We start from the raw sequence: 13,862 nt of genomic DNA, 5'->3' as shown, positions 1-13,862 counted from the left end.
TACACACCAGAAGCACACAAAACACGTATGAGTGTGTGAAACACCACCGCATCAAGTAAGATCGAGAACTTCCCACAAAAAATGTTGTTTTATTCATTTATTGTAATCCAACAGGGTAATGTCTGCTACATGTTGTAGGAGCCCTTGACCACGGGATCGACTATTACATCATGCCATTGACTTAATAAAGATAGCCCATTGGTTACATTCCTATGATTAGAATTTACAAGTTAGATAAGGGATCAAATCATGCCTTTGTGATGCTGTTACTTAGTCTCCTTATAAATGCAGAGTGCACTCACTATCTTTGTGGATTGAGTAGTGTAGTGGCAATAAATGTTACTGTTAATGGTAAGCGGTTGGGACATGCTATTGACTCAAGATAGCACCTGTGAACATTTGAAATGGGTGGAGTCACCTATTGATATTGAGGGGTAATTCATGATTTACCAAAACATGTAGAAGCAGGTGGATATGTTGAGACACAGGGATAAGGAATCTGGAGATCTTGAGACAATGGTGCTCCTCACCGTGTAGTTTTGATCAACCATCTAAAGAATGGCATGTAATTAGGTGATGCTTTCTAGATAGGATAACATTTGCATGCAGGCTACAAAGCATCTATGATTAAGAACGTTTACAAGAATCATGTCATGGAAATTAATCTACAAATAAAGATTGTGGCTTAAAACCAATGGACTGATGAACGCTTTTATTTTCTAAAAGGAATTTCAGCTTATTATGACTTGTTCCCCTTAACTATTTTGCATGTTGATGTTGGGAGTGCTGGAACAATTTTGTTTTTAAGCTTTGAAAGGATTTTTCCGAAAGGGGGGTGGACTGGTTGGCCTCCCAGATCCAAATGCACCTAAGGATTTGTTTTAAAACTTAACAGACGATTGTGATAGGTGTGGCTGTTATGGGGCCTTGGCCAGTTTCTTTTTTACATGTTCATTGCTCTCAGGCAATAGCACTGAACTTTCAAAACTGTATGAGAGAAGGAGGACTCTGCATGAATAGCAACTTCCTAAAGTCAAATGGCAAAAATCTGAAGTCCTGCTGTTTGGAAGACTCCACAATATGTTCTGGTGGCCATAGATTTGGTGCTCTGCCTATGGCTGTACGATCTACACAAAACCTTTACCTTACATATTAACCAAGTCTTGCTGTTCTGTTTTGCCAATTTATATGTTTTGAGGGAGCTCTTCGCTTTCATTCTGGTTTCTCATGCAACACAGTCATCGAAGCATTCATTACCTCCTGACATGATTACTGAATTGACCTTTATCTGGGTATAGATCAAGCATTGTGTTAAAATTTACAGATGACTCAGAATGTGGCAGCTCGCTTTGTTCTTAACATACCCAAGTATCAATCTGGGTCTCAATTGAATAAACAGCAGTGGCTAATGGCCCATAAAAGGGTGATGTTTGAAGTGCTGTGTTTGGCACACAAAGCTCTCTATTTAACAGGTCCAGATTACAATGCTCCGAAGTTTCCCTGGTATGTTCCAGAATGTTAACTCTGATCCCTCAATAAGAGGAGCATAGTAGTTCCCAGTATCACACATAACAGATGAAGTGGGAAATCCTACTCATGCCATTTGATATTAAGGTCCTGATTTAGAGGTTGGTGAATGGGTTACTCCATTAAAAACATGAAGGATATCCCATCCGCCTTATTACATGTAGCTTAGGCTATAATTAACTTTTAATACAGCAGATGGAAAATCTGTCACATTTGTGATAGAATAACCATTCTGCCAAACTCTAATCCAGGCCCTCGGTCCATAACAAGTCTCATTCTTTATATGAAATACATCAAGACCTGCCTACGAATGTTGTAGAAGGCAACATGTGGTTAAGGTTAGGTCTCTATGGAGCTAGATGGCTGAATGCCAAGACATCTTAGGTTATATGTACCCCATACAAGAACATTCAGTTTACTTTCATTTCACAGCCTTCATCTATGCTCAACAGTGCCTGAAGCCAATCCCCAAAGGTGACCAACCTCCACTGTGCATGGCCGTGCATAGAAGTGAGTTGGATGTAGGATCTTACCACCCCCCATGGGTGACCAATCCTCATGCATTACCAACTCTGTAAGGCCATGTGAAGCAGGGATTGGATGCAGGGCTTGGTGCCTGGCTAGACCCTGCAAACATACCATTGCTAGTGACCTGCACCTAATGCCAAAAAGTCAATCAATCCAATATGCTCAGAGCCATTCGCCATGTGCAGTGGAAGATTGGTTGCAGGGCCTGGTGGAGTGGCCAATGCCCTGCGTCCAATCCCTGTGGGCACTGAACCACATTGGGCTTCATACTTACTTTCTTACACGTACTACCACTCCTGGGGTATAGCCCATCAACCAGGACTCTCCAGCTGCCTCTGTTCAGGCTTTTCTTTCAATCTGACTTCATGTGTAACCCATGTCCTTGCAGTCAGCCTCAAGGCCTTGGTACCAAGGGCCTGATTTATGAAAAGTTAGCGCCGCCTTTGCGTCATTTTTTTACATAAACGTGGCATAACCTTACAAAATATAATTATGTTTTGTAAGTTTGCACCACTTTTGCGTCAAAAATTGACACAAACTTTTCCCATGAAGGTTCCAGGTCAGGGCTTGCCTGGTGATGCTTGATACCAGCTTGAGGAGGGTGTGACCTATTGAGCCGCAGCATCTTTTCATGATTTCTTCATGAGCAGGGAGTTGGAAAGCCTGCTGCCATGATTCCTTGCTGCTGATGGTGTTTGGCCACCAGATTTGGAGGATTTTCCTCAGGCAGGTGTTGATGAAGATTTGGACTTTGTTGGTGATGGTCTCTGTTGTCCTCCAAGTTTCTGCTCCATACAGAAGGGCCAATGATTTCAGCTGCTGTGCCTTCCTGCTTGTCTATGACACTGCCCAGGTAGATGAAGGTTTTTCCCCTGTGAATGTTGAGGCCACATTGTGCTGATATGGCCGCCACCTTGTCAGTTGTCTCTTGCATCTGATGATGGGTATGGGAGAGTAGGGCCAAGGTGTCTGCAGAGTCCTGGCCCATTTCTTCCCCTTTCTGTGGGTGTCTTCATGATCCAGTCTATGGACAGCAGGAAGAGAGAAGATGAGTGCAAACAGCCCTGGTAAACTCTGGTTCTCACCTGGAAGGCTTCAATGAGTTGTTGTCTATGGACTATCTTGCAGGCTATTCCCTTGTAAGTGTTTCTGATGTTTTTTAAAAGTTTATCTGGCACATCGTTGTAGCAGGGGAGTTCCCACCCTGTCAAATGCTTTTTCTTTTGATTAAGTTGACGTAGAGGAGGGAGATCTGTTTGATCAACTGCTCAATGATGATGCACAGTTTTGCAATCTGATCTGTACAGCACCAATCTTTGCAGAAGCCAGCTTGCTGATTTCACAACTGAACATCGACTAGTTTCTTCATTCTGTTCAAGATGATTCTGTTGATAGAAGAGTTATCCCTCTTTAGTGTGCAAAGTTATTCAGGTCACCTTTCTTGATGAAATATCCCTCCTTCCAATCTGATAGCACCTTTTGTCCATTCCCTGATGCTTCCAAACATGGGGTAGGGCATGCCTACTGATGTTTCAATGTCTGCCATTAGTGCCTCTGCATTAATGTTGTCGGGTCCTGCTGCCTTCTCATTTCTCAGATGTTTTATGGCTTTCCATATTTCTTCTTTTGGTTCGCCTGCTGCAGCTGATAAGCAAGGCCTTTTCAGTTGGATGCATGTCTGATGGAGACTGCAGCACAAGCTTGTTTAGCACTTCTTGAAAGTGCTCCACCAATTTGTGGCCTTTATTACCCATGACTGTCTTCCTAGCTTTGTCTTTAACAGATATTTCTGGCTTTCTCTATCTGCCGGAGAGTTTCCCTGTTATGTTGAAGAGTTCTTCCACTAGGCTTCAGCCATGTGGGTTGACCCCTGTACCCAACCCACTGCAGACGGCCAACTCCCATTGTGCGTAGGCTACGGTCTGCACAGCGGCGATTTGTTGCATGGTCTGGTCTATGATCACCCCATCTAACTTTTATGTTTAACATTTTTGTTACTGCTGTACAGAGTTGGAAATGTGGTTCCCCACAGGAGGACCTCACGGTTCATCGATGATCCAGCCACTTGAACTGCAGTTTCTTTGACCAAAAATAGTTGTTTTACTTTATTTTCAACTAAGGGAGTTCCCTATGAAGCACCTCACATTGTCTTGGGAGTCATATGAGTCTCCCTCTGCCCCCTCATGAGGCCTTTTATATTTGTTTTTCAGGACCGAGCCCCCGAGTCCCATAACATCTGTCACAATATTTTCTTCAGTGTTGGATTACAAGAAAATAATTGACAGACCTAAAGAGGAGAAGGTAACCATGCCTAGAAGTAAAAAGCAAAAGAGGTGCAGAAGGAAAAAGAAAAATGAAATAGGGAGGTAACACACTATAAGAGAAAGAGAAGCAAGATAAAGTAGCATGATTGTAAGGGAAAATGTATAATATGATGATGTGGGGGAATGAAAATAATGCAGAACAGCTAGATGAAAAAGAATATAAAGTTGAGCTAAACGAATACTTCATCCACAAGATGATGAGGTAAAGCTTTGAGAGAGAAAAAGAACATGGACTGTGGGACATGGCAACAGCTGGTAAAATCAAGGAGAGAGTAGAGAAAGGTTAACAAGAGTGTGGAAGGAAATTCAAGGCACTGACTAAACAGTATGCAAGGATGTAACTTGTGTCACTTGATGGCACCTAAATGTTTAAAGAATTTCAAGAAATGAGCCTTGCATCACAATTTTCTGATTTCAGCTTTGTGTTATGAAGTTAGAAACCAAAATATTTTAAGACAGCATTCTCGTGGTTGATGTTGCATGCCTGGGACCCTTCAGGTCGTTCAGAAAAAGAGGATGGCTGTATTTTGCAAACAGATCAAGTAAGTATTGTGGTTGTGGTACCGTTTAGCATGTTTCTGAAATTAGTTGGTCCATGTTTATAACAGGGTTATTGGTACATGCAGGGTCAGCTCCAGGATTCCTAACCTGGATGGAAGAAGAAAACAGCTGGGTAGGCCATGAAGATTCACAGGGAAGAAGGCAAAGATCAACAAAGGTGTACTGGTCACAGTAGAAGGGGGACATTGTTGCGCCAGCTCTATATAACAGCCTCCAGCACAGACCCATCAGACTACTGACAGATGGAACTACTTGATGTTGTTGTGTGTTTATATTGCTCTCAATCATATATATCATCAAATGTATTTAAGTCATTTAATCTTCAAGGTTAATGTATAATCATACTGTATACCTTTTCTGTCATTTATGATTGTGCTTTACAGTGCTGTCTCTGTGTCTAGATGAGCAAATTCCTTCCTCTCAGACTTGTAATTCTTGCCTTTCGTTTTCTGTCTCTGCTGAAACTAGTAAAGACAAGTTTCAAATGGAGGGGGGATATCACTAGAGCCCAGTTTTCACAGTTGTCGTACTTTTCCTTGCAGTGGTCTCACCAGGACCTCATATGTGTTTGTATATATTGATATTTACATTGCACAACTGAGCTAGGAAGCAACAGAGGAGAATACATTACATGAGGGTTTGGGAAATTATCTATATTATTGTTGGAAATTACCATCTTTAGTGTGATGTCCTCTAGATTTCTACCCTTTCTGTGTTGCAGCTTTGCTGGCTTTAGAACTCTGTGCACTCTTCCACAGCTAACCACTAGTAAAGTGCATTTGCTTCCCCTGTAAACATGGCTAAACTGACTTCTTATTGGGAAGAAATGGCTTGCATCATATGGAGTGATTGTATGACCTCACTGTGTAATACATTTACCAACTCCTTTAGGACTCTTAGGTTTCATTTGGAAACCTTCAGCAAAACCCTGGGTAGCTATGGCTCAGAGCAGCAAGGCTTATACATAGGAACAAGTGTAAAGCATTTAAACAGTACCCAAACAATGGAAGAAGAAATCAACAAGAAACTAAAAAAATCCTGCATCAATTTTTTAAAATAGACTATATTTTAATGTATTTTGAGGCACTATGTCAAAAAAGATTCAGCAGAGGTTCCTTGAGATATAGAATTTACAAGGTATAGTAAATCAAAGCATTTCAATCAACCAAGAATAAGCATTAGCAAATTCAGCAAATTAGACAGACATTTTTCACGAAAAAGTTTGGACTAGTTGTAATGCGGTCACTTGGAGTTACTTTAGGTGACCAACTCCAGTAGAGACCTAGTCAGCAGTACCATCAAGGTCCTCTGAATCAGTTACATCAGTAGTGGTAGATGTCTTCAGTCAGTTCCAGGCACCTTTATTCTTTGCAGAAATTTCCTATAGATGTGCTCCTGATGCAATGAATGAAGGATGCTGAAGATGCTCAGAGGATGCTGCAGATGCAGTAAACAGGGGTTGTGCTGTAACTACTCCTCGGTCTACAAAGAGGGTCCTCTCTGTGCAGGAGGCCAGTCAGTTCAAGACGCTGTCTCAAGAGCCCAGTCAAGGCACAGAGTCTCTGGGCCTTGGCTGGGCCCTGGAGATAACATCTGAGCAGGGCACAGCAGGCACAGTCATTCTGCTTTGCTAGTCACCAGGTTCAGCAGGTTTAGTACAGTGCAGTCTCTCTTTGCCAGTTCTATGGTGCAGCAGGGCAGTCCTTCCTCAGTCCTTCTTCCAGTCCAGTTGAGATCTGATTTCAGGGAGCCAGGGGTGCCCTAGTTATCCTGAAAAAAAGCCCTCAGGGCAGGATGCAGTTGGTAGCCAGTGGCTGCCAGAAACCTTCAACCTGATGACCATTTCCTGGAAAGTGAGGTATCTGCGGACCCAAAGATGCTCCATTCTGCCCACTTCCAATCTGGCAGGATCCCTCTCTCAGCATGTGGAGCTCCCAATCCCAACCCAGAGGTGTACCTTCCAAGGAGGCTACACTGCCAACTGGTTTTCCCTCTCCCATCTTTAATGCCAGTCTGTCTGCCTGAACAATGGAGCAGCCCCTCTCCAAGTGTTAGCCATTTGCTCTTCAAAGTTTGATTCTCCTTTGAAACTCTCCTTTTGGGACAACACCGGGGTGGCTTCCTGCATGTGGGAGGCGACACCTCCCAGGGCAGGCACCCACTGCATCCTTTCCTGGAACACTACATGAATGGCTAATTGAGGGCTATCTAAGAATGTGAAATAAGGTTTATTAATGTGGCGATTCATCTATGGCCAGAATACGCAATTTAAATTCTTAAGCCTTTATTTATTCAAAAGTGTTGCAGTGCCAAAATTAGAAACACCGCGCTACACCACTTTTGAAATGCAGGTGCATTGTATTCCTGTAAATGTGCCGTATTTACAGGATTACATTGCACCTCTGCGTTTCCCGCTGTGCTGGCACTAAATGAAGCTGCCAACGCCAACGCAGGCATTCTTGCACCATAGTACAAGGGTGTCTGCGTTGAGGGGATAGATTGTTTATGTGCAGGAAGGTGTCCCTCCTGCACATCAACAATCTATTATGGCAATGTGACACTTCTATGTGTGCTGCAAAATGCACCAAAGCGTAATTTCTGAATAATTGTTTATGTACAGGAAGGCACATAAACAATCATCCATGGCATTTTACGTCTCATAGAAAAAGTAAAAAATTAGGAGGGATAAAGGCAATCCTCCTCGTTTTACCATTGGCGTTAGCTTTTGCCACTGCCTCAGGTTTAAGACAACTTGTAAATCTGAGGCAGCGTCTAAAACAATGGGTGTTGTGGTGGAACGTCCACTGCAACACCCATTGCACGAACCCTTTGACGCAGAAACCTGTGTCAGAGGGGCCCATATTTACAAGGAGGAATAACACCACAAAAAGTGTTGTTACATCTCCTTATAAATATGGAGCAGTGGTTAGCACCACTAGAGCGTCAGGAAAAGTGGCACGCCGGTGGCACTAGGAGCTCTTAAATTTGCTCCTTAATGTTCTACAGCTGTTGCGCTTCTGGAAATGTTGGAATACTGCCACTCTGGTGCTCGACCATGTTTTGGAATTTTTTTGACTCACTTTACATCATTGTTATGTGAGTAAAAATGAGTAAAATAATCTCATTGAGAGTGACAGGCATTGGTTAAACTACGTACATGTCTTGACCAGAAAACAAATATTGTGTTGGACCAATACATTTTTTAAAGACGCGAAAGAGACAAAAGTTTGGCAGAAACCTCTATTGTAGTCTTTCAGTAGTCGATTTCAGCGTTTAGGATCCCAGGAGTAGAGGAGGAATGTGTTGGCATTATACACTACCAACCCTAAGGTGCAAGAGAAATTAGGGATTGCAAGGAACCAAACGTTTGCCAAGACTATTCATATGTCATAAGGTGTGAAGATACTTTCAAAATGTGCCCAATATATGAATAACCATAGTTGAGAAGCAGAGAATGTGCAGCGATGTGGAAGACTTCAAAAGAGAAAAGCACCATAACAAAGGCAATTTGATTCTGAGTAAAGATGGACGAGAAGCAGGGAAAGGAAAGACTAAAGGGTTCCTATTTGGTGACATTGGGCATTTCACTACTAGAGAAGAGTGCCCAAGAAGGTAATTAAATGCAGATTGTATAGAGTCATTTGTCATTTTCATGGGATATGTGATAAATAAATAGGCGCACTCAGAGATCACAGTTGAATATTAGGACGCAATGGTAAAATATGTGGTGTAGTGTTAGAAGGGGGAAGGTTGATGCATCAAAAGAGAAAGAGGAAACCTTGCATCAGTGTGACCTAGTGCTGATTATCATTCTGTTTCTAAACAATTAGAGGGGAATGTAGTTTGATTGGAATAAAGGAAGATATTTCATTGGGGTGAATGGGCGGTGAGAAAGATTATCAAGGATGAGCTAAATGGTGAAAGATTGGCTTCTGCTGTAAGGATTAATCCTACTGCATGTGGGCCATTTTTTGTAGTCTGATAACAAGTGAAGTGAAGGAAATCTGCTGGTGGTCAAGCACTGACGAGTAGTTTGTACTGAATGTGAGGGACTATCAGGCTTGAGCAAAAAGTAAGGAAATCAAAGCTGGTGGTGTTTCCCTGTAGTTTGGGAAAAGGTGACCTTTAATACAATGGACCTATTCATAGCAATGAGAAGGTGTTTGCATTATATTATTGCGGGGCTGGATTGCTGTACTCAGAGGAATTGAAGTCTGTAAGGAAGACAGCAAAAAACATGATCTAAGCAACTTGTGAATAGTGTAATTGATCATGAACAGAAACACCTTGTGGTAGACAAGGATGCCACATATCACACGCAGGGCTGGACTGGCTGTCCTTTGCTTCCACAGCCTGGTAGGGTGGAGGCTGAGGTTACTGCCATGGGGGCCGGTTTTGTAGCTGAGGAAGTGCTGGACACATTCATACTTGCAGCGTTTCTAAATAAACAATTGAAAAACAAGCATACTTGAAAACCATCTTTTTTTTATTGTTTATTTAGAAGTGCTGCAAGAAGGGACGTGTTCAGCAGGTCCCTAGTAAAAAATCCATCCCCCTCCAGCAGGAAAACTGGCCCTCACCCTGCCAGCCACTGGAATGCCAGGCAGGCAATCCGGACATGATCACGCTCATGAAATGATTGAATTTATAGGTCACTAAGGTATCATCACTGCATTGGTTGACTATGTAGACTGATGAAAGGTAGTGTGCAGTTGGTGGAGGCTATTGCTTTGAATGTTCAACATGTAGTGGATGTATCCACAGGCTGTGACAATTCAGGAGATTCCACAGGTGAACAGAAATTTCTCAGCCCGATTTGGCGTCTAATAATCAACTATAGTTTATGTGAGGAATGGGAGTACTAGTTGAGGGCGGGAGAACCCACCTCAAATATTAATCACTAATTTTATCAAGGTGTACCGCAAAAGTCACGAAATAAAGCTGTACTTAACCCTCTGGAGGCTTGTCATACAGGCAGTGACGTTTAACTTAGAGGAATGTGTAAAGTATTTCTGATGTACTCCAAAGTGAAAATACAGCACAAGAAAAATCCCCAACCTATTTAGAAAGAGACGAGGTTCATCACCATGAGAAGTGTTACCTTCCAGCTTAGGGGCATATCTAGAAGCCCCTTTGTGCCACTGGAACATCACTTTTAGTGACGGTCCGGCAGCGCACACAGCAGGGCCATATTTATAAGGCCATGTAAAGCCACCCTGCGTGGCCTTTCATGACCCTGTAAAATGGACTGAGCCAGCGCAGCTAAAGTCACTGCGTTAACTTATCCTGCACAGGGAAGTGTGCCATGGGTGTTGAAGTGGGTGTTCCAGCGTAACACCCATGACATTTGACACATTTACAGATTTACGAGATTTTGTAAACTTGGGAATGTGTCAAAAGCCTATGTCATCCTAGGTGAGGTGCAAGGGAGGCGCAACGAGGAGAAATACCTTTATTTCTCCTCATTTTTCCTTTTTCTATATGTGCTGCATTCTACAGCACACATCGAAAGAGGAAAATGCCTCTTGTGATTGTTTTTGTGCAGGAAGTCACACCTTCCTGCACAAAAACAATCATCCCTGCAATGCAGACAACCTTGCACCATGGTGCAAGGTTGTCTGCATTGGTGCATGGCAGCTCATTGTGCACCAGCGCAGGGGAACAGCACAGGAATGTGTCATACCTTATAGATAAGGTGCGTTCCTGTCTTTTTTCTTTGATGCACGGCAGCGCAGCAGGAAGGCTTAAGGTGCTGCTCGGCGTCAAAAGATCGTAAATATGCCCCTTAGTCTCTGGGATGGAAGTAAAAACTCTTCAGATGGGCAATGCAGCAGACTGAGGCTGAAGAGGGCTCCACTTGATCTGATAGCCGGTGGAGAAGGTCTCAATGAAGTCTTTGACTTTTGGTGGGAAAGCACATAGCAGGAAAAATTTGAATTTTGGTCCCAGCGAGGATCCCTCACATTTTCAACCTTTGTCCGATGGAGATTTCTATCTTTGTACTTAGTCACTTTTTGGAGCAACAGGGCAAGGATGCAGGCTGTAGCCAAAGAGGACTCCATGGAGCCAGACACCTTCTCAGTGAAGTCCGCTTGATCAGATTTTCTGCTGCAGTTAAGATCATAGAAGGAGCAGCCTGAATCTGTAGCCTGGAGGCAATGCACCTTCAAAGGATCAGCATGACAAGTTGGTCACAGTTTCCAATTGTTTCTCAAAGCAGAAAGCTGGCAAAAGTTTCTAAGTCCCAGGTTTCTGGAAACTTCAGGAGGATTACACTTTGACACTAGCTAAGGACCCTGGACTTTGGGGATAGCAATTGTGGGCCAATACCCACTCCATCAGAGGCCAACAGCAGGATCCAAAGCAGGCACATTTGGGACTGGTTAGCTGTACAGTGGCAGCAAAAGCCTCTGGAAGCTTGTTGTGTCTATGTTGCTGAAATAGGTCAGCCACCAGACCCTTGGAGTCACTTCTGGGGTCCTGGATTTAATGCAAACAGGTACAGTTTTCCTTCACGGTCTTCAGACAACAGTGCAGTACTTCTCCTGATTCTTCTCAGGCTCAGGGGTGCTCTGAGGAGGGTACTGGGGTTTTCACATGTATGGCCAGTGACAGCCTGTGGGTGGGGGAAACTTCTGCCACACCCTAACTGATGTGGTAAACGTTTCCCACTGTGACCCTACCCACTTTTGCAGCATTGTGTATTTTACTGAAAACTATACCACACCACCCCTCTATCCCTAAACCCCTAAAACCAACATGGCAGAACCCTTTTTCCCCTGTTGGAGCTCTCTGTGCCCACCCAGAGGTGGGGCTTTCGAAATGGGCAAACCCTCTGTTTTGATCACTCCACACCAGTTCTGGGCAGTTCCTCCACCCCACTGGGTTTGAAGCCAAGCTGACTAGGAAGACAAAGGGAGGCAGGCTGTAATGTGATCCTTTGAAGCTCAGAAAGGGGGTTGCCAGCCTACCAAGCCACCTCTCCACACCCAAGCCCACTAGCTGGGAGCAATCCACATCTCCATTCTGGGGATCCAAGGGCAGATTGGGTGCCTTTGAGCTACAGTGGTGGAGACAAGAGACATTGGAGCCCGATGGAAGAGTTCCTGTTCATGTATCATGGTGGCAGTGTGGTGTGGATTGGTGCGTGCAACAAGTGAAGCCTGTGTATGAGGTCCAAGGATGCCCCTCAAAACACAATTGGAGGAAGTCGTTGGGTCCATTTTAATAGCCTTATATTTTCTCGCATTGCAGGAAAATGTCTCCTTCCTGGATGTTCATTCATTACTGCTCTGCCTTCCTTATTTGTCCTGTGCATTATCTAAAGTGTACTATCATGTGTCAACTGAATGCTTTACTTAAAAAAATCAATAAAGTTGGTTATCAAAAAAAGGAAATAATTTGGCTTGTTCTTAAGAGAGATTCCGTCAACCTACATTCCTTTCACTCAAATATTTCACCAAATACCTCAGGCGTCCAGGCTTTGAGTCACAGTCAAAAGTGCCATGATGTTGCTTGATGAATTTGGTGAAAGGATGTTCTGCTTTAACTGGGTACTGATGGGACAGAGGCAACAGAAATCTAGAACAGCTGGGAGAGTTTTGATGGTGCTAGCAAAATTTGTTTGCATATCCTTCCGAATGAAAGGTGACCTCACCATCATGTCTGTGGAAGGAGAGGGTTCCGAGATAAGCGCAAATGCTTCGGTCCAAATTAGAGCAAACATTGTTATCTCAGGAAGTTAGAACATTCTAGTTATTCCCTTACTAATGGAAGAAACGCACTGTATGTGAGCGAATGGCTGCATACTCTTATCAGTCATTTAAGTCATCGTATACTGTTTGCTCTTCTTGATGATTAATTTTCAGCAGTCTGATGTTTAAACATTATTGGATGCACCCTCATTACCTGTGGGTATGCTTATGTAAATGTTCTTATTTCCGTGCTATGTTGACAGACGCAGTATTCCCTCTGTTCTTGCATGGCCAGTCTGATATGTGGCACGGATACGTCAAGGCACGCCGCAGATTTAATCAGTTTAACTATTAATGACGATGAGCATGGCTGTCAGGCACGCGCTGCACATACGGCTGAGCTCTGTACATCTTCACAGAGCTAGCATTTTAATTAGTCTTGTTCTACGTCCCGCCAATATGATAGTATCTGAATAGCAGAAACAATTTGCCTAATTAAACTATCTTTCTGAATTACATTATGGAGCAACTTTCCACTCGAAGGCTGGTCGTGAACTTTATAAACCTAATCACTATTCTGCGTCAAGAAAGACGTCTTTTTTATGCTGCTTTTTTTTTAGATTCCTGTCTCATGCTCCATCTTCACTTCTTATTAATGTTCAGATTAGGCGTTATCATTTTGTGTTTATTGACGTAGAATGTTCTGCTTGTGAGGGTTTGTTACCATTAATACATCACATTTCAGTTCTCCTGCATGTAATGTTACCAATGTTAGAAAAGTGCCACTCACTCTGCGTAAGGATGTAGAGTACACCTGCACACACAGTAGATCAATTAGCAAACTAGCCAGTGTAGACGTAGCTGCAACCAGTAGCAAGAATGTACTTTTCCTTTCCGTCACATAGGGTAGAATGCCTGTAAATACTAGACAACTTATAGGCACTTTCACAAGACAGGATAAGATGGTGGCCAGAATTATGAGCTGGTTTATGATTTTCCCCACCTGTCAGATGTACTATTCTACAGCCAGTGCATGAAGGTTTGTACAATTTCAAAAATTCAAGATATTACGACCTTATTTCTGTTTTACTCCTCATAACCATAGTGGCGTTCCCTTTTCTCACCAGGAACATACTGAGGTTTTGTGTTTGGCCCAGAACAGTAAACACTGGACCAGATTACAAGTTGCACTGTACTGGTGAAATCTACATTAAAGTCCGTTAACGCT

Source organism: Pleurodeles waltl, chromosome 2_1, assembly GCF_031143425.1.
Source record: "Pleurodeles waltl isolate 20211129_DDA chromosome 2_1, aPleWal1.hap1.20221129, whole genome shotgun sequence".
Lineage (NCBI taxonomy): Eukaryota > Metazoa > Chordata > Amphibia > Caudata > Salamandridae > Pleurodeles > Pleurodeles waltl.
The sequence above is the reverse complement of the archived record's forward strand: the minus strand, read 5'-3'. Positions refer to the sequence as shown.